Source organism: Puma concolor, unplaced genomic scaffold (assembly GCF_028749965.1).
Source record: "Puma concolor isolate L17-30 unplaced genomic scaffold, mPumCon1.1.hap2 unalloc_scaffold_8, whole genome shotgun sequence".
NCBI lineage: Eukaryota > Metazoa > Chordata > Mammalia > Carnivora > Felidae > Puma > Puma concolor.
The window spans coordinates 597,527-618,815 of NW_028240291.1; the positions used below are offsets into that span (position 1 = coordinate 597,527).

At 46.8% G+C, this 21,289-nt stretch overlaps 2 protein-coding genes across 2 annotated transcripts in view; both read left to right on the plus strand.

Moving 5' to 3' along the window:
* The window catches only part of LOC147570843 (protein Shroom2-like), a 44,398-nt gene that overhangs the window by 11,903 nt on the left and 11,206 nt on the right, over positions 1-21,289 (plus strand). The window lies entirely within an intron of this gene.
* LOC147570844 (protein Shroom2-like) overlaps positions 15,073-21,289 on the plus strand; it is a 35,915-nt gene continuing 29,698 nt past the window's right edge. Inside the window, exon 1 of the mRNA XM_086696746.1 lies at positions 15,073-15,102. The gene's annotated coding sequence lies outside the window, so the exon portion shown is untranslated. The remainder of the gene's footprint in view (positions 15,103-21,289) is intronic.

A 21,289-nucleotide genomic window follows, 5' to 3' on the forward strand; every position in this document is an offset into this window, starting at 1 on the left:
CATTCTGAGGTCCTGGGGGTGAGGACGCAAGCATATAAATTTTAGGGGGATACAGTGAGTCCGTAACAGTGGGAGGAATGTCGTTTCTGCCTTATACCTTAAACCAGTGCTGTCTGCTGCATCGGCCCTCTCAGGAAGTGTCACCCCATCATTGAGCGGCTGAGGCCACACCTGATAGGGGAGCATTTAAAATTTTTAAAATTTTTATTTATTTACTTGCTTCTTTCTTTCTTTCTTTATTTTGAAGTGGGGGAGAGCAAGACCAGGGGAGGGGCAGAGACAGAAAAAGAGAGAGAGAATCCCAAGCAGGCTCCGAGCCATCAGTGCTGAGCCTGATGTGGAGCTCAAACTCACGATCCATGAGATCATGACCAGGGCTGAAATCCAAAGTCCGGTGTTCGACGAACTGAGCCACTCGGGCGCCCCGTTACGGGAGCATTTAAAATAAAGGAAGAGGGAGGCTGCCATCCTTGAGTGTGGCTGGTGAAGAGAGGGGAATTTGGCAGAACCTCTCTGGAGGGCTTTTTGGTGGCCCGTAACCACTGCAGGCACCTTCTGGTTCACTGATCCCACTTTGAAGAGTCGCCCTTCCAAGTGAACGGCAGCACAGAGGCATTCCCCGCTGAGGTGCTGACTGATGCTCACTTGGTGGGTGTGTTTGCACCCCACCTTTCCCAGTTCTCATGGAGTCACCCCCTTGCTGCCTGCTGGTCTCCTTGCCTGGATGGCTGGTAGTGCCTTTGAACGGGGTGGAGGTCATCCTGTTTTTGCCCCTCGGTACCCTCCTTGCCGGGGCTCGGATCTGAGCCACATCTCCCCTGGTCACCTTGCTGCCCAAGCCAAGGCCCACCTTCCTCAGGCAACACAGTGCTCCCTGGGATCACATTCCCGTCTTCGTGCAAGCTTTCGTCATCTCCAGCCTGGACCACAGCAGCTACCTCCTCACTGGTTTTGGAAGATAGATTACAACTGTCCCAAGGCCCAAACCATTCAATGGCTTCTAGTTGCACTTGGAATAAAATGCAGACTCCTGACTGTGACCTGGAAGGCCCTGTATGCCCGTCCTTTTGTGGGGGGGCACCCTTCGTCACTCCTCTCCCATCCAGGCTCAGGACTCATTGCCACCTTCCTATCCCTTGAACAAGCCAAGCTCGTTTCTCCCGCAGGGCCTTGATGCTTACTATGAGACTGTTCCTGGAATACCACAAGCCTGCCTCAGGACATCTGCTTAGCAAATGGCAGCTGGGTGTTCATGCTCAGCTTGGGGAGGGGACCTGTGGAGCACAGTGACTGACAGATGGCTGGACCAGTTGTCAGGTGGACGAGTGGAGACATGGGTGGGTGGTGGGTAGATAAATGCATAGGTAGGTGGATAAATAGGATGGATTGGCAGATGAATGGATAGGTACCAGCCTAACAGCCCTTGGTTCGGTCCTTGATTATGGTGGATAAGGATTCCGTGTTGGTACATTCTGTATGCTAAATGTCATTTAAGATTTTAGTTATACAATAGTAATAGTTTATACAATAGTGTCTTTCTGTCCTAGCATAACATTGAGAATCAAGACATTTATGTCTTGATTTGGTAGTGTGGACTTGTTTTCCAGTATCGTGTTTTTTAAATGTTTATTTATTCATTTTTGAGACAGAGAGAGTACAAGCAGGGGAGGGGGAGAGAGGGAGACACAGAAACCGAAGCAGGCTCCGGGCTCTGAGCTGTCAGCACAGAACCCAAGGCGGGGCTTGAACCCACGGACCTTGAGATCATGACCTGAGCCAAAGTCAGATGCTTAACTGACTGAGCCACCCGGCGCCCCTCCAATATCATATTTTAAAGCTTGTAAGAAAGCTAAGCTATGCTATAGGCGATTATTGTTCTCCGATTTGAGTGTTCAATGAGTACTGTGTTCTGGGAGGCTCTGGAGACCAAAGGTGATGAAAGGGGATCTAGGGGTGGAACACCATGGCTGTGGGTGCTGGCAGGTTCTGTCTGCATAGCTGCCTTCCAGCCATTTCCACCCCCGCCTTTAGGAGCGAGTGCCAATGGGCTGGCACTGACCTGCAGACCTGTATCTTGTTGGGGCAGATGAGGAAGGAGGAGGAGGAGAAGGTATTCTGAACCCCAACAACTGTAAAATTGAATCTGTATGCAGTTGAGCTCTTTAGGGAAAATGTGCTTGAATATAAAATTCATAAATAAGCTAAACCCACCTGAGGGGCACCTTCCTGTACACTTTCCTTGAGAGGTGCCTTGGCTTACAGAGGTTGGTTAGTGCAAAGACTGATTTTTCATGTATTTTTCTTTTTTTTTTTTTAATTTTTTTTTTTAATGTTTATTCATTCTTGAGACAGAGAGAGAGACAGACCATGAACGAGGGAGGGTCAGAGAGAGAGGGAGACACAGAATCTGAAGCAGGCTCCAGGCTCTGAGCTGTCAGCACAGAGCCCGACGCGGGGCTCGAACTCACGGAGTGTGAGATCATGACCTGAGCCGAAGTCGGCCGCTCAACCGACTGAGCCACCCAGGTGCCCCAATGTATTTTTCATTTTAAGTTTACTTGTTTTGAGAGAGAGAAAAGAGCACACGTGAGCGAGCAGGGGAGGGGCAGAGAGAGGGAGAGACATAATTCCACGCAGGCTGTGTGCAGTCAGCACACAGCCCAACATGGGGCTGGAACTCAGAACCATGAGCTCATGACCTGAGCTGAGATCAAGAGTCAGCTTAACTTACTGAGCCATGCAGGCGCCCCTGACTTTTCATTTACTAAACAAGCTTCTTACAAATACATTTCAAAGTAAGAGAGATTAGCCAGCCAAAGTCTATTCCTCATTTGTTGCTTTAGGGAAGACCTTTGCTTTTCCTGGTCCTCAATTAGCTAAGGGGCAATTGAAGCTTTCCATTTTGGACTGCTCTGCTGGGTAATTATGCAGCCCGCGCTGGGATAACAAGGGGACACTCCAGCTTGGACGTTTTCCAGGGTGGAGCCAGCATCTGGCAGAGCCGGCACTGGGCATAGCTTCCTTCTTGGGCAGTGGGCTTTGTGCCTGCAGTGCTTACACACTTGGCCTCGGCCTTCCGTCCTGGAGAGGAGAAAGGGCGTGGCAGAAAAAACCCTGAGCCCCCCCCCCGGGAGGGGGGGGGGTGCTGGTGGGTTGTAACTCCAGTTCCTCCCTGCATTTGTAGCCACATGGCTTTTTAGGGAACGCAGAGTGAGGACAAGCGAGCGATTGCAGACTTTCTTCCATGCTGGCTTCGTCTGGTGACTTCACGTTATTTGAAAGGGACATGGTGGGGCGGCATGTGCGGATTTGGGGCCGGAGAGGAAAGACGGGAGACCCAGAGCCAGGACAGAAGAGGCGTGCCTACGGGGCGGGGGCAGGGGCGGAGGCCTAGGGGAGGAGAGGGGAGGGGAAGCGGACGGCCCGCAGTTCTGAGTTCCGGGCAGGGAGAGGAGCCGGAACTGGGAGTCACATGACTTCCGGTGCTCTTCCGGGGAGACTCCCCCCCCCCCCCCCCCCCGCCTCTAGCTGCGCCTGCGTGCTGGGCGCGCGCCCCCTGGTGGCCGCCAGAGGCCGCTGCGTGCCCTTCCCTGATGGAGAGACCTCCACAGCGGCCCAGATGCAGAAACCCCCTGCTCTTTTATCCTCTTGTCTCTCCCGGCCAGTTGTCCGCTCTCTTCAGAGCTCAGACCCTTGTCGCTTGACCTTGGTTGAATTTGCACATAAAGGTATTCATCAGTGTTTTTTTTTCTTTGTCTGGAAATCCATCTAAGCATGCCAAGACCCGTCTCCTTTCAGTTCTCCCAGCCTGCTTCTATTCTCTAGGCTGTGTCTGAGGGCCGAGATGGTCTGGGAAAGTACCCACTCAGCCATACACATTTTTTTTTTAAATTTTTTTTTCAATTTTTATTTATTTTTGGGACAGAGAGAGACAGAGCATGAATGGGGGAGGGGCAGAGAGAGAGGGAGACACAGAATCGGAAACAGGCTCCAGGCTCCGAGCCATCAGCCCAGAGCCCGACGCGGGGCTCGAACTCACGGACCGCGAGATCGTGACCTGGCTGAAGTCGGACGCTTAACCGACTGCGCCGCCCAGGCGCCCCTCAGCCATACACATTTAAATACTCCTTACGTTAACGCTGTTCATTTTGACAAAGGCATTGGCAAAGTCTGCTCTTCCTCCTTTGGAGATCATCTTTGCTGCCTGTTAACTTTTGTAGAGTCTTCTGGTTGGTTGCCTAGTTAAGGTGCCTTCCATCTTGACTCAAGAACCAAGTTCCTATTTCTTATTTTTATTTATTTATTTTTAATGTTTATTTATTTTAGAGAGAGAGAGAGCACAGTTGGAGGGGGGCAGAGAGAGAGGTAGGCGCAGAATCCAAAGTAGGCTCCAGGCTCTGAGCTGTCAGCACAGAGCTGGATGCAGGGCTCGAACCCACAAACTGTGAGGTTATGACCTGAGCCAAAGTCCGTTGCCCAACCGACTGAGCCACCCAGGCGCCCCAGTTCCTATTTCTTCTAATGGGACCTAGCATGGCACTCTATTTGATCCATGTTAAGTTGGCTTTCCTGCCATTAGTGGGTGAAGCCAAATGTCTTAAACCTGAGTGATTAACTCAGGTTAGAAATATATGCACATCCCTGGGACTCCTGGGTAGCTCAGTCGGGGTTGAGCGTCCCGCTCTTGATCTTGGCTCAAGTCATGATCCCAGGGACATGGGATCAAGCCCTGTGCTAAATGTGGAGCCTGCTTAGGGTTCTCTCTCTCTCTCTCTCTCTCTCTCTTTTACTCTGCCCCACCCTTGCCACAGAGAGGAGCGAGGTGTAGGGCCAGCAGAGTCCTCCCTGATGACCCAGTAGGGTCCTGGCTGAGTTGATGCGTTCCTTCTATACCTGCCTACCTCAAGGCCACCATCCATTCAGCGTCATTCATTTTTAGAAACTTTGGACAGTAGACGTGCCAAATACAGGCACGTTGTTTGGGGCCAGGATAAGGCAACCTAATGGCAGATTTCTCCTTTGCTCCTTTTCCTTTGTTGGCATTTTTATATTAGAACTTTGAAATCATTGTGTGTGCAGAAAACCGTTGGGGAATGCCAGGCCCACCAACGCTGAGCTCCCCACAGGATGACTGTGAGGACTGGCCTGCTGTCTGGTTCTCAGTTCCACCTCCTCCCCTTAGGACTCACAGGCTTGTAGGTCTCTATCCAGAGGGCCTCAGTGGCCATTCTTTGTCTCTGAGGTTACTCCAAATTACTTGCCCTCCCGCCCTTCAGTGAGGTTGTAAAGATTTATTTGTGCTAAGATCCAGACAACATAAAATTTCCCATTTGAATGTGTGCCATTCAGTGACATTTACTACATTGATGTTGTGCAACCATCACCACTATCTAATCCCAGAACATTTTGTCACCCCAAAAGAAAACCACCTACCCACTAAGCAGTCACTCCTGACATAGGCTTACTTTCTTTAACTTAAGAGATAACTTGACGTGATCCACCACGTGGGGCAAGAGTACGTCTTACAATACGCAGTTGTTGCCAGATGCGGGTGAGATGGGGACTCGGCTCTTGGCACTCACTTGCCACAGGCTCGGTTGTCGGGTTCTCGCACCCAGTCTCCAATCGGCTTAACCCCTGCATTTGCTGAAGGTCCACACACCTGAAATTAAAGAAAAGTCACCTATTTCTCTTAAGCGATTGAGATTGCATCCCAATATTGCTTTTTCTTTTTTTTTTTTAATTTTTTTTTTAACGTTTATTTATTTTTGAGACAGAGAGAGACAGAGCATGAACAAGGGAGGGGCAGAGAGAGAGGGAGACACAGAATCTGAAACAGGCTCCAGGCTCTGAGCCGTCAGCCCAGAGCCCGACGCGGGGCTCGAACTCACGGACTGTGAGATCATGACCCGAGCCGAAGTCAGACGCTTAACCGACCAAGCCACCCAGGCGCCCCACGTCCCAATATTTCTAAGCATGTGTTAAAACTACACATCGCCCAGGACTTCACGGAAGAGCACACAGAGCCGGGGGCGTGTTTTACGTCTGTGCCCCCAGCCCCACCCCAGTAGCCCTTTTGCCTCCCACTCCCAATACAGAAATCCTTGCCACCCCCACCAGAATTCAGAGGAAAGGAAGGCGAGGGAGGAAGACAAGCACGGGTAGTAGCAGAATGGTTGCCTGAAAAATAGATCTCCTTCAGGGGCGCCTGGGTGGCTCAGTCGGTTAAGCGTCTGACTTCGGCTCAGGTCATGATCTCGCGGTTCGTGGGTTCCAGCCCTGCATCGGGCTCTGTGCTGACAGCTCAGAGCCTGGAGCCTGCTTTGGATTCTGTGTCTCCCTTTCTCTCTGCCTCCCTCCTCCCTCCCCCCTGCCCCGTGCCCCCTGCTTGTGCTCTCTCTCTCTCTCTCTCTCTCAAAAATAAATAAACATTTAAAAACAAACCAAAAAAATTATTGAAAAAAATAGATCTACTTCAGGTTTTCTCAAACAGCATTTGGAGCATGTTCTTGGGAATAAGCATGTTCTCTGTGTGAGTTTACTTTTCTGTCATTGTTTCCATACTAATCCTTCAATTCATAAAAGGATATTCCAGGTGATGTGAGGGAGTGTCTCATTGTCAGTGGCACTCACATAACTGCCCCTGGCTGGGAGGAAAGAACCTGTCCACATTCATCCATTAAGCTATCCTTCTAGATCGGCAAAAGACATCAAGGTGCCTGGCCCCCAGAGCTCTTTGTCTTGTCAGTCAAAAGAAAAGCGACGGGCGAAATGAGGCCTTCTGTGACATCCAGAAAACCAGTAGCTGAACTGGAAAGTAGTGCTGAGGTATCAGGTGGGGCCACGGGAGAAACAGTTTGTTCCCAGAAAACTCCCCACACCATCGGATTCAACATTTGCTTTGTGGTCTTGCTCTCATAAAACGTGCAAATTTGTTTTGTGTTTTATAGCCTAGGAGCTATGAAAACAAAGAAAGTGAAATGTTTTACATTTAGACATATTTCACAGTACAGTAAAAAGTAAAGCCGTATGTGAGATCGCATATGTCGGCAGAATCTATAGAGACACAAAGTACATTCGTGTTGCCAGGAATTTGGGGTCGGGGGGCAACGAGAATGGCTGCTGTGGTAGGTATGGAGTTTCTTCTGGGGGTGGCGAGGATGTTCTGGAATTAGATAGCATAGATAGTTGTACAATTCTGTGAACATACTAAAAAATTCTGAGTTGTATACTTCCATGGGGTGAATTGTATGATATGTGGACTTTATCTCAATTTTTAAAAATCCGTGAACACTGGGATTCCACAAAAAATAAGTTAATTTAAAATAAGTCTGGGGGTAACAGAAACCCATGAGGGAGGGGAAGGAAAAAAAAAAAAAGAGGTCAGAGTGGGAGAGAGCCAAAGCATAAGAGACTCTTAAAAACCGAGAACAAACTGAGAGTTGATGGGGGGTGGGAGGGAGGGGAGGGTGGGTGATGGGTATTGAGGAGGGCACCTTTTGGCATGAGCACTGGGTGTTGTATGGAAACCAATTTGACAATAAATTTCATATATTGAAAAAAACATAAAATAAATAAATAAATGACCCTTCAGAGGAGTCCCACATCTCCTGGGGAAGTGCCTGCCTTAGTATCATCCTGCAGCTCTCAGTTGTCAGTGGGGAGCAACTCTGAACAAAGGCCTCAATGAAAAAGTAGTAATAGGGTTCAAAAAAAATAAAATAAAATAAGTCTGGGGGAACCTGGCTGGCTCAGTCAGTGGAGCATGTGACTCTTGATCTCAGGCTTGTGAGTTCGAGCCGCACGGTGGTGTAGAGATTAATTAAAATCTTATTTATTTTTTAAAAAAAATTTTAATGTTTATTTATTTATTAAGAGAGAGACAGAGCACAAACAGGGCAGAGGTGAGGGAACAGAGAGAGAGGGACACACAGAATCCGAAGCAGGCTCCAGGCTTTGAGCTGTCAGTACAGAGCCTGACCCGGAGCTCAAACCCCCTAACTGTGAAATCATGACCTGAGCCAAAGTTGGATGCTTAACTGACTGAGCCACCCTGGCACCCCAAAAATAAAATATTAAAAATAATTTAAAAATGAAATGAATCTGGACATGACTCAAGTCTGAGAAATGCAGCTGTAGCTCTGAGGTCGACAAAGTTTGTAAAGGGTCAGACAGTGACTTTTCTTTGCTTCGGAGGTCAGACTATTCATGTTGTGATGGCTCAGGTCTTGTAGCATGGAGGCAGCAATGGCAGGTACATACAGGAGTGTATGGCTGTGCTCCAGAAGAACATGGCGGAAATGTTCGCCGGCCCTGGGGTTTGGCCGAGGGATGGCTGTCGGTGAGTGTACTTTTCAGGATTGGGAATGCAGGTCATGAATGGAGCTCTCTTTACACATTCCAGAGAGCCTTCTTTTATGATTCTCTTGCCACATGAGATCCATTTCTCTTGTCATCTTCATTTTACTTGTCTCCTGGGAGGCGGTTGAACTTCTGGAGCTTGAACGGTCCACTGAGTAGAGGTCCTGGGGCTCCTTCACAGCGTAGGGGTAGAGGACGGCGCGGGATGCTCGAACCACGGGCTCCTTTGTGATGTTCTGACTCGCAGTGATGGTGGGGGGTAGGGTCCTCGGACCCTAATGACCAACTCGGGAAGGGCTCAAGGCTTCACCAAAACTTCCCAAGAGGCGAGGGAGAAGAGTTCTTCTGGAGTGTAAGTGCTAAGGTGCTTATCTTGTTCTGTTCCCTTTTTATTTGTGGAATTCTTCAAGAGCGCAAATGTTCTGGGTCAGTTAAAGACCAGGACTTGTATGTAATTTATTACAAGTATTTATAATATAAAGTCTTTTTTTGTAATTAAAAAAAATTTTTTTTAATGTCTGTTTATTTTTGAGAGAGAGAGAGCGTGAGCAGGGAAGAGGCAGAGACAGAGGGAGACACAGAATCTGAAGCAGGCTCCAGACTCTGAGCTGTCAGCACAGAGCCCCACATGGGGCTCGAACTCACGAACCGTGAGATCATGACCTAAGCCAATGTTGGGTGCTTAACCGACTGAGCCATCCAGGCGCCCCTTTTTTATTTAAGTTAGTTAACATGTAGCGTAGTAATGGTTTCAGGAGTAGAACCCAGTGATTCATCTCTTACATACGACACCCAGTGCTCATCCCAAAAGTGCCCTCCTTAATGCCCATCACCCATCTAGCCCGTCCCCCCACCCACCTCCCCTCCAGCAACTCTCAGTTTGTTCTCTGTATTTAAGAGTCTCGTATGGTTTGCCTCCCTCCCTGTTTTTACCTTATTTTTCCTTCTCTTCCCCTACGTTCATCTGCAGTGTTTCTTAAATTTCACATATGAGTGAAATCATATATTTGTCTTTCTCTGACTTAATTCGCTTAGAATAAGACGCTCTAGTTCCATCCACGTTGTTGCAAATGGCAAGGTTTCATTCTTCTTGATTGTTGAGTAATACTCCATTGTGTGTGTATATATAAACCACATCTTCTTCATCCATTCATCAGTTGATGGACGTTTGGACTTTTTCCATAATTTGACTATTGTTGAAAGCGTTGCTATACACATTGAGGTACATGTGCCCCTATGAATCAGCACTCCTGTATCCTTTGGATAAATACCTAGTAGTGCAATTACAGGGTCCTAGGGTAGATCTGTTTTTAATTTTTTGAGGAACCTCCTGTTTTCCAGAGTGACTGCACCAGTTTGCATTCCCACCAGCAGTGCAAAAGGGTTCCCCTTTCTCTGCATCCTTGCCAACTTCTGTTGTTTCTTGAGTTATTAATTTTAGTCATTCTGATGGGTGTGAGGTGGTATCTCAGTGTGGTTTGGATTTGTATTTTCCTGATGATGAATGATGTTGAGCATCTTTTCACATGTCTCTTTGCCATCTGGATGTCTTCTTTGGAAAAGTGTCTACCCATTTCTTCACCGGATTATTTGTTTTTTGGGTGTTGAGTTTGGTAAGTTCTTTCCAGATTGTGGATGCTAACCCTTTATCTGATATATTATTTGTAAATATCTTCTCCCATTCCGTTGGTTGCCTTTTAGTTTTGTTGATTGTTTCCTTCGCTGTGCAAAAGCTTTTTATCTTGATGAGGTCCCAGTAGTTCATTTTTGCGTTTTTTTCCCTTGCTTCTGGAGCCATGTCTAGTAAAAAGTTGCTGCAGCCGAGGTCAAAGAGGTTGCTGCCTGTTTTTGTCTCTAGGATTTTGGTGGTTTCTTGTCTTACATTTAGGTCTTTCATCCATTTTGAGTTTATTTTTGTGTACGCTGTAAGAAAGTGGTCCAGGTTCATTCTTCTGCATGTCACTGTCCAGTGTTACCAGCACCACTTGCTGAAGAGACTGTCTTTATTCCATTGGATATTCTTTCCTGCTTTGTCAAAGATTAGTTGGCCACACGTTTGTGGGTCCATTTCTGGATTCTCTATTCTGTTACTGTGATCTCTATGTCTGTTTTTGTGCCAGTACCATACTGTCTTGATGATTACAGCTTTGTAATACAGCTTAAAGTCTGGAATTGTGATGCCTCCAGCTTTGGGTTTCCTTTTCATCATTATTTTGGCTATTCAGGATCTTTTCTGGCTGCATACAAATTTTAGAATTCTTTGTCCTAGCTCTGTGAAAAATGCTGGTGGTATTTTGATAGGGATTGCATTGAATGTGTAGATTGCTTTGGATAGTATCGACATTTCACCAATATCGATAACGTAAAGTCTTGCTACCGTTAACATAGCACAAGCAATGAGTGTCCCAGTGAGTGTCCCAGACACCGTAATAATTATGCCTTGCTCTAGTAAACATAGTTGACTTGGATATATGAAAACCCAAATTATAAACCTTAGTATTATAAAAGTGCTTTCTCTTTGGAAATAATTCATTGAGGGCGTTCTTTAAAAATTCCACAAGCACAACTAGCGTCCAGATCTTGATCTCCAGTACCCTTCTGGAATCAAAGCAACCGGTGCTCCTTGGGAGAATGGCTGGGTTTAGGGCTGGGCCAGGGAATCTACAAAATGAGCCTGGAATGTCTTATAGTGCCAAAAAAGTAAGAAAGCACTGAACTAAATAAGCCCAATGACAGTAGGCACATGTCAAAAGGACACAGGAGCCGTCTTAAAGAGCTTCCTATGACCAGAGCTGGAATAGTTAAAACAAGAAAATAATGTTGGATTTTAACCTAGCGTATAAAATAAATATTCTTGCGTCCATACTGATATACACAAATGATGGAATAAATGGGGGGGGGGGGGAGAAAAGGCAAGTCTGTGCAGAAAAGTTCCAGATAATCTGTGTAGTTTGTCTGCCCTCAAGGAGGTGGCGCACAACTCCCGGCTCCTTAAATATGCGCTGTGTAGAGAGGACAGGATGGACAGGTGGAGGGAGAGAAGGACATATGCTAGCCCCTGCCAGGTGATACACAGAGATAAGTTGTGTTGACAGCATGACCCTCGGTGTCATGTAATGAGAATGGCACTTTACCTTCATGATCTTACCCCAAATCCTGTAACGGCAGCGTAATCGTGACCAAACCATCAGATGGATCCTTGTTGGGAGATGTTCTATAAAATGCCTGAGCGATACTCCTCAAAATTGTTAAGGGCATCAAGAACGAAGAAATTCTGAGAATTCTGAGAATTCTCCTTAGGAGAAACTGGGGAGACACAGCTAAATGTAATGTGGTACTCTGGGTAGGGTCCTGGAACAGAAAAAGGACATTAAGTAAAAAAAAAACTTGGGGGCGCCTGGGTGGCTCAGTCGGTTAAGCATCCAGCTTCCACTCAGGTCATGATCTCATGGTTCTTGGGTTTGAGCCCCACATTGGGCTCTGTGCTGACAGTGTGGAGCCTGGTTGGGATTCTCTCTCTCTCTCTCTCTCCCTCTCTCTCTCTCTCTCTCTCTCTCTCTCTCTCCCTCCCTCTCTCTCCCTCTCTCTCCCTCTCTCTCCCTCTCCCTCCCTCTCCCTTTGTCCCTCCCTCGTTCTTTCTCTCTTTCTCTGCCCTTCTCCCTCCCCTGCTCACGCACGAACTCTCCCTCTCTCTCTCGAAAGTAAATAAACATTTAAAAACAACAACCACAACTAAAAAACAATCTAAATCGAGTGTGGGCTGCAGTTAATATTAATGTCCTCAGACTGGCTCATTAATTATAACAAATGTAGCACATTAATGTAAGTTGTTAATTGTAGGGGACACTGGGTGTTGGGTGTATTGGAACTCTTTTATTGTCATATTTTTTCTGTAAGTCTAAAACCATTCTAAATTTTTTTTAATGTGTGCTTATTTTTGAGAAAGAGAAACAGAGTGTGAGCCAGGAAGAGGTAGAGACAGGAGACACAGAATCTGAACCAGGCTCCAGGCTCCCAGTTGTCAGCACAGAGCCCGATGTGGGGCCCAAACCCACCAACTGTGAAATCATGACCTGAGCCAAAGTCGGCTGCTTAACCGACTGAGCCACCCCGGTACCCCTAAAACCATTCTAAAATGAAGTGTTTATGTAAAATTTTATTCTTGTTTTTTTAAGATTTTATTTTTGAGGGGTGCCTAGGTGGCTCAGTCGGTTGAGTGTCCGACTTTGGCTCAGGTCATGATCTCACAGTTCCTGAGTTCGAGCCCCGCATGGGACTCAACTGCTATCAGCGCAGAGCCTGCTGCGGATCCTCTCTCCCCCTCTCTCTCTGCCCCTCCCCTGCTCATGCACGCTCTCTCAAAAATAAATAAAACATTAAAAAAAAGATTTTATTTTTAAGTGCTCTCTACCCCAACATGGAGCTCAAACTCACAATCCTGAGGTCAAGAGTCACAGTGTTCCCCTGACTGAGCCAGTCAAGCGCCCCCTAAAATGCTCTTCTTTTTGTTTGAATGTTTATTTTTGAGAGAGAGAGAAAGAGAGAGCATGAGTGGGGGAGGAGCAGAGAGAGAGGGAGACACAGAATCTGAAGCAGGCTCCAGGCTCCAATCTGTCAGCAGAGAGCCTGATGCGGGGCTCAAAGTCACAAACCATGAGATCATGACCTGAGCCAAAGTCTGCCACTTATCTGACTGAGCCACCCAGCCACCCCCAAAATGGTATTCGTATAATGCATTTTGAGTTACTCAGTTTGTAAATATTAGGAACGTACCTTTTGAACAGTGAGTGGGGTGAAATATCTAATCAGCCACCATCTTACTGGACGTGTATTACGTGGGTGGGTGTGCCCTGTGCACTGAGTGTTAAGGGTGTGGCCTGGGGCCAATTTTGCCTTGTCTTAGAAACAGGACCATGTACTTGGTAAATAATCAGTGGACATGAGAAGTCTAGAAAGAAGGTAAGCTTTGGGGTTGAAGACACAGGTTTAAATTCTCATTCTCATTGCATCAGGCCACCTCAGTTAATGACTTCATGTCCCTGGCCTACAGCAGCCTTCCTCGGAGACTTATTTAAATGCTTCCTGGATATAACATTAATGCATCAGCACAGTGCTGAAGATAAGTAGGTGTGGATAAAAGGAAAAAGTCACTCTTACGAATATAGCAGTAACATGGAAGGTACTGCAGAGTAGTATGTGTGACTCGGTTAAATGAGCAAGACTCAGAACTAACTGCCATGAATTTAGAAGAGGCTGATAGAAGCAGGTTGAAAAGAGAAAACCCATCTTGAAGTTAGGTAAGCACAGGACTCGGGAGGGCTGGGACTGTCCAGATGGGAGGGCGCTGTTAGGGCCTGTGGTGGGTGGGAGCATGCTTCCTGTACTGGGGCAGCACTGAGGTCTTGGGCTGCTTTAGGAAGGGAGGTGGAGGGCAGGGACTTTAAATATGGATCATTGTGAACTGATGAACTGGTAAGTCACGGTCAGCCAAGTCGCGGTCAGCCTGTGACTTCTTTGTCTTCTTCACTGAAGGCTTTGCACACAGTAAAACTTCCGGAAATACTTTATCAGTTGTTTGGTAGATTATGTTCCTAATGAGTGTGTAATAAACCCAAGAGTATAAAGAGAATGCAGATAGATATAAAATAGGCTTTTCAGTGGGGTTTTTTCTTTCATTGTTCTGTCTGATTTTATTACGGTTTTAGGGTCGAACAGTGTATCGCACATGCTATATGTGATTAGCATAGTTAAATAGACAAAGCTGCATAAAATACATTCACTGGGCTTTCCTGTGTTTCCTCCTTTTAAACGGTAAGGAGGAAGACACCCGAGCCTTTTGGTAGCTTTAAAAGGGCAAGTCTTTGGGGGTGGGGGTTCTAAGCATAGAAGCCTTGGGAATGTTCCCCCTGAGGTCAGGAGTTGTTGATGAAGTAACATGAAATACAAGGGAGCCTTGAGTCGGGGAGGTTAGAGTTGACAGAGCCTGCGTGAACTTGTCCATCACGAGGCAGCAGGCACAGACAGGCCAGCTGCTGTGAGCATGGCTTTGAGGCTCCTCTGTGCCGGAGGCAGCTAGACCCAGGGGCTGCGGCAGGGTGCGGCTGCCCCGTCCCTGGAGGGAGCACCCCGCCGTGTTCCCGCTGCTCCACCACGCGCAAGCAGCCAGCGGGGAGCCGGTAAGAGACTCCCGGATTTGTTCTTAGGCAGCTCGCCCGGGATGGGACCCGTCGCCTCATGCCTCTGCTGCTTCCATGTGTAGTTACGAGTGTCTCTTTTGTTCTCCTGTCTTTACGAGCAGGTTGTCAGCTCAGGCAGCACAGTGGGTGAGATCCGGGGAGGTCTGTAAATGTTTTCCTTGTTTATTGTGCTGCCTGGAAATGAAAAATGATGCAGGTTGGGGTGCAGATTCCAGCTCTGCACGCACGCACGCACGTACGTGTGCAGACACGCGCCTGTGCCGCTTCTGTGCTTCTGGATCCATGCAGACTTCGCAGCTTTCGGTTTGGCAGTTGGCTAAACGTGCTCTGAAATGAGAAGGCAGTGGCTTTCCGTACCGCATTCTGGGCTGCGAGCCATGGTGCCGGTGGGACCGGTAGCCTGGGATGTGGGAGCATCGCTCTGCGTGAGATCGGCGGAAGGCCGGCACGGTGTGAACAGCGTCTCGCTTTTGCTTTTTCTGTGCCAGTAGGAAATTAGCATTTTCATGACCGAGGCACTGACTGCGGATATTGAAAGGAAATGGTGAGTCGGCCACATGGAAATGGGGGGGGGGGGGGTGGGCAGCAAAATCAGGTGTGCACGTTTAGTCATGGAACAATGCTCTGTGGCTAGATTCACACGTAGACTGCTAATTGCAGTGAAAAACGCCTAAATGTAGAAAATGGAATCAGTGTGGTTCTGAGTATTGTGCAGGTCTTAGGTTTTGCTCCCCACCGTGATTGTGACAGCTCAGAGGCATGCCGTTTCTTCACAGGTTTTACTGTACATGTGCTCTGAGTCTTTACCTTCTATATTGTAAAAGAAAGATTTGTGAAATGCCTTCGCTATTAGCAGATGCTTTTGTGTCTGGAGGGAGGATGGCATTTTCAGAGAAATTGCTGCATATACGTGTGTGTGCGTATGCTCACACATGCATACACCGTTTGAGTCTGCATTTACTGACTCCCATGGGCAGGCGTTCTTTTAAAATGCATCTGTAGTGGCCATGCTATTGAGAAGTAAAAAGGAAAAGGAGTTTGAAGAAAGGTTTTCAGAAACCTATAAAATGGCCTGCCGCCTTACACACTGAAGTCTTACAGAATGAATGAATGAAACATGTCACGTAAAATATCTGAAAATTGGGTGCAGGTCAGATGAAGGGCTGGCATATTTCCCTTGCGAAGCAGAATCTTTGAGGGGTAGTCTATAAATATTTTTCATTATTATGTTGCAGAAAAGTATTCCACGGACAGTAGTAGGAGGTACATCTCCACATTTGCTTTTTGTCATGCATGGTGGAAGAAACATGGTCTCTCTTTCTCTCTCACATACATACACACTCAAGCTGACACACACCCCTTAAAAAATTTGCAGGGTATCCTCATAGATGCACGAACAGAACACACACAGAAGCGCTTTTTTAGAAAGTATTAGAAACGACCATACGTGTTGGTGTTAACCATACAGGTTGTATGAGGCATCTCTTGCCCAGCTGGAGTGACATGGCCCTGGGAAGCATGTGCTAACTGCCCCCTGTTTAACATGGACTGGCCGCTTCCCCCAAATCCACCTTTGAATTTCAGAGGTGTGCTGGGAAGCTGATATGTTATGTGGTTTTTAGAATGTGTTTGCTTTACTTTCACGGCCTTTAATTCTTTGCCTCTTATGTGCATTAAAATTAAAGAAGGTCAAGGTGGTAGAAACCAGGGCTGCTATTTTGTGTCCACCGGATCAACCCGTCTTTCCCTGGTTAGTGGACACTTGGGTTTTCCAGCTGGCTTTTCCTTAGATAATTAGGTCCTTTCTGGGCAGCTTCTAGACAGAGCTGGAGGTCTGACGAGATCCTACAGTTACTTAGTTTTTTGCCTTTAAAAAAACATTTGCAGAATCTCTTGTGTTAATTCTTAAAGTTCACAAGCATTTTCATACACACACACACACACACACACACACACACACACACATATCTTGGGCCTGAGCACATTGCATACCATGTTCACTTTACAGTAAGCAAACTGGGGCTTAAGTGCTGGATTCACACAGCCCTTGCGTGCAGCGTGGCTGGTTTTTAATCTGTTGGGTTCCTGCGGATTCATGCCACCTCTGACGTTGAAAGGTCCTACAAGGAAGTAGGAGAGGAGATGGCGGTGCTCGTTGCCAAAGCTAGTCTCTTCTGACCTTTCGTGTCTCAAATCCAGGGTGCTGATAGTGCAGTGGGAAGGAATTCAGTGTGGACTCCCGAGGGGGCGTGTGGTACAAAGAATCCCTAACTAGGCTGAGAGACTGGGGACGTGTCTCCTGAGCTGCGCAGGTATAACTTGCAGGCTGCCTTTCTGACCCTCCGTTTCTTTGTCCATACGATAAGGAGTTTGGGGCGCCTGGGTGGCTCAGTCAGTTAAGCATCTGACTTCGCCTCAGGTCATGATCACAGTTCGTGAGTTCGAGCCCCGCGTCGGGCTCTGTGCTGACAGCTCAGGGCCTGGAGCTGCTTCGGATTCTGTGTCTCCCTCTCTCTCCACCCCTCCCCTTCCTCACACTCTGTCTCTCTCAAAAATAAATAAACATTAAAAATAAATAAAATCTTTAACACAAAATTGTTTTTTAAAGTGTAATAAGGGAGAAGACTAGTCCTCACAGGAACTTAAATGTATTATAAAGCAACAAGAATTCAAGTAGTGCAGCAGTGGTTCAAGAACAGACAAAAGTTAATTAATACAAGAGGAGAATCAGTAGCCCAAAAATGAGCTTATTTTTTAATTGAAGATTTAATAACACATGAAAAACAACAGAAGAGAAAAAATCATGTCACGGGGCGCCTGGGTGGCTCAGTTGGTTAAGTGGCCGACTTCGGCTCAGGTCATGATCTCGCGGTCCGTGAGTTTGAGCCCCGCGTCGGGCTCTGTGCTGACAGCTCGGAGCCTGGAGCCTGTTTCGGATTCTGTGTCGCCCTCTCTCTGACCCTCCCCTGTTCATGCTCTGTCTCTCCCTGTCTCAAAAATAAATAAAACGTTAAAAAAAATTAAAAAAAAAAAAAAAAGAAAAAATCATGTCACATATGCTGTTGAAAAAAATAGATTAGGAAAAAAGTATATTCTTATTTTGTGCCATCTATCCAGTTAAATTTCATGTGGACTTAGGAGATTTTTTTTTTTAAGTTAACTATAATAAGGGGCGCGTGAGTAGCTCAGTCGGTTAAGCGTCCGACTTTGGCTCAGGTCATGATCTCACGGTTCGTGGGTTTGAGTCCCGCATCGGGCTCTGTGCCGACAGCTCGGGGCCTGGAGCCTGCTTCAGATTCTGTGGCTCCCTCGCTCTCTGCCCCTCCCCCGCTTGTACTCTGTCTGACATAATTCAATATGTAAACATTGAAAAAACAAAGACTGAGAAAGCTTTAAAATACTTATTAAAAAAAAAAAGAAGAAGGAAGGAAGGATAAAGCGTTTGGAATCACTGATTTCTGAGGTCCCTTGAGACCATACTAGTTTTTCATTCGCAGGGACAGAAGCCAGGCACTGCAATCCCCCTTGAGGTCACACACCCAGCCCCCAGGTTGTATTGTCTTAGTGCCATCAACATTCATGGAAAAGAAGACCTATACATATAAGTCACACACACACACACACACACACACACACACACACACACACACACACACACACACACTAATGTCTTTGAGATCCATTTAAAATAAAACGAGCTCCTGTCTGCCAATGGTGTTCCTGCCTGCAGGCTTTGTTGATGGAATAGCAGTGCCCTTGACAGTCAAACCTGTCCGGTGTCCTGTGCTAATGCCTCATAAAGTCAGCTGCTAACAGATGAAGTGCTTTGGGGCATAACTTGCATAACATTTGTTATTTAATGACTCTTGCAAAGTCTAGCCAGTGGGCCTTTAAACATACTCAGAGGCCATTAAAGATGGAATAATTAGAAACTCTAGGAAGGTGTTTTAACATTTATATCCACGTGCATGCACGTATACGTATATATGTGTACAACATAGGCACACTCACATATTAGACATTTTATAGAGTAATAAAGTATATAAGGTAAGCTTTTATGTACAATTAATATATCTAAAGCCTATTGGGTAAATAACCCATTTCCAAATATGGTTCAGCTGAGTGACAATAATTAGACAATCCAGTGTATAGAATTTTGAGAATTTGGTGTCACATGCAATTGTGGTAAGAGACAGCTGACGCAAATGATTTTCTCTTAAATTATGGGGAGACTAGAGGCCGCCTGGGTGGCTCAGTCAGTTAAGCGTTCAACTCTGGGTTTCGGTTCAGGTCACGATCTCACGGTTCATGGATTTGATGCCCACATCAAGCTCTGCACTGATGGTACAGAGCCTGCCTGTGATTCTCTCTCTCCCTCTCTCTGTGCCCCTCCCCTGTTCGCGTTCTCTCTCTGTCTCTCTCAAATATAAATAAACATTAAAACAAAAAAGTAAAAATATAAGGAAGGTCTTTGGTCAGCACAGAGTCCTCTTCAGATCCTCTGTGCCCCTCCCCAACTCGTGTGTCCCTGCGTGTGTGCGCGCGCTCTCTCTCTCTCTCTCTCTCTCTCTCTCTCTCTAAAATAGATAAACATTTAAAAAAGAAAAATTTTAGGGGCACCTGGGTGGCTCAGTCAGTTGAGCGTCTGACTTCAGCTCAGGTCATGATCTCATACTCTCTGAGTTCAAGCCCTGTGTCGGGCCTTGTGCTAACAGCTCAGAGCCTGGAGCCTGCTTCAGATTCCGTGTCTCCATCTCTCTCTGCCCCACCCCACTTGCGCTGTCTATCTCTGTCTCTCAAAAATGAATAAACATTAAAAAAAATTTTTTAAGAAAAACTTTAAAAATATATAAGGAAGTTCTGTGTATGATGCGTGGCATTGTAAGATACAAATGTCCAGTAGAGGTCCTGTAGACTTTTAGGATTATTTCTACACTTTCACAGTTATATAGGTGAGGCTGCAGCAAACATCTTGTGAAATACTCATGTTCTGGCATGCTGATTTCCCTAGGATCAAATTCTAGATACGGAATTGCTAGGTAGGATTTTGGGAAATACGCGCAAATTCCCTTCCATAAAGTGCGTGCTGTTTGTGCCCTACCACCTAGTAGCCTAGGGCAGTCCTGCTTTCTCAAAACTCTGGCCACATCAGACATTTATTTGTTCATTTATTTATTTTTATGCTTATTTATTTTTTGAGAGAGAACAGAGGAGGGGCAGGGAGAGAGGAGGACAGAGGATCTGAAGCAGGCTCTGCACTGACAGCAACGAGCCCAATGTGGGGCTCGAACTCACGAACCCTGAGATCATGAGCTGAGCTGAAGTTGGACACTCAACCAACTAAGCCACCCAGTGCCCCAACTATAAATTAAAAAAAAAAATTGTAATGTTTATTTTTAAATTTTTTTTTTGAACGTTTATTTATTTTGGGGACAGAGAGAGACAGAGCATGAACGGGGGAGGGGCAGAGAGAGAGGGAGACACAGAATCGGAAACAGGCTCCAGGCTCCGAGCCATCAGCCCAGAGCCCGATGCGGGGCTCGAACTCACGGACCGTGAGATCGTGACCTGGTTGAAGTCGGACGCTTAACCGACTGCGCCACCCAGGCGCCCCTGTAATGTTTATTTTTGAGAGAAAGAGAGACAGAGTGTGAGCAGGGGAGGGGCAGAGAGAAAGGGGGAGACACAAAATCTGAAGCAGGCTCCAAGGTCTGAGCTGTCAGCACAGAGCCCGACACGGGCCTTGAACCCACGAACCGTGAGTTCATGACCTGAGCTGAAGTCGAATGCTTAACTGACTGAGCCACCCAGGCACCCACATCAGACATTTTAAAAGTTCTGTAGGGGCGCCTGGGTGGCGCAGTCGGTTAAGCGTCCGATTTCAGCCAGGTCACGATCTCGCGCTCCGTGAGTTCGAGCCCCGCGTCAGGCTCTGGGCTGATGGCTCGGAGCCTGGAGCCTGTTTCCAATTCTGTGTCTCCCTCTCTCTCTGCCCCTCCCCCGTTCATGCTCTGTCTCTCTCTGTCCCAAAAATAAATAAAAACGTTGAAAAAAAAATTTAAAAAAAAAAAAAAAGTTCTGTGATTCGACAGGAAAAGAGCAATTTCATTTTTAACTTGCATTTGCCCAGTAACTAGCGAGGTTGAGTTTGTGCCTTGTCTAGCCATTTGTATTTTTTCTTTGGTTCATTACTGTTCATATCTTGTGTTCACTTTCCTGTTGGGGGTGGGACCTCTCTCTTCATGATCATTGTTATTTAGGTTGCAGATAGATCCCTGAAGTGCGTTGTGTGCTTTTCAAACATTTAGGGTTGGTTATGCTTAGTTTTGTCCTTTTCTGTGTATAAGTATTTAATAATCATGCCATTGCCCCTGCCTGGCGGTTTTGCACAGTCCATTTCTATCCTGCTGGCTCCTGGCCCCTGGCAGTTGTGTACTGGCCTTTGCATTAGTGACGTCACAAGCATAACCATCTGGGGGCTCTGGGCCTGTGACCTTCCTATGAGCTGTAGACTGCCACCTGAAACATTCTACAGAGTTTTTGCAAAGAAGATAAAACTGGTCAGGAAGAGAAGAACATAGGGGTTTCAGAGGAGTGTCTCACGTGATGTTGTAGACAGAGAGAAGGAGTCACAGATGAATATCTACACCCTAGCTCAGGTTATCAGTAAGGCACTTAGGCTCTGGGGCTGCAGTGTCCTCACAGGCCAGGCAGAAGTACTGGATTTTCTC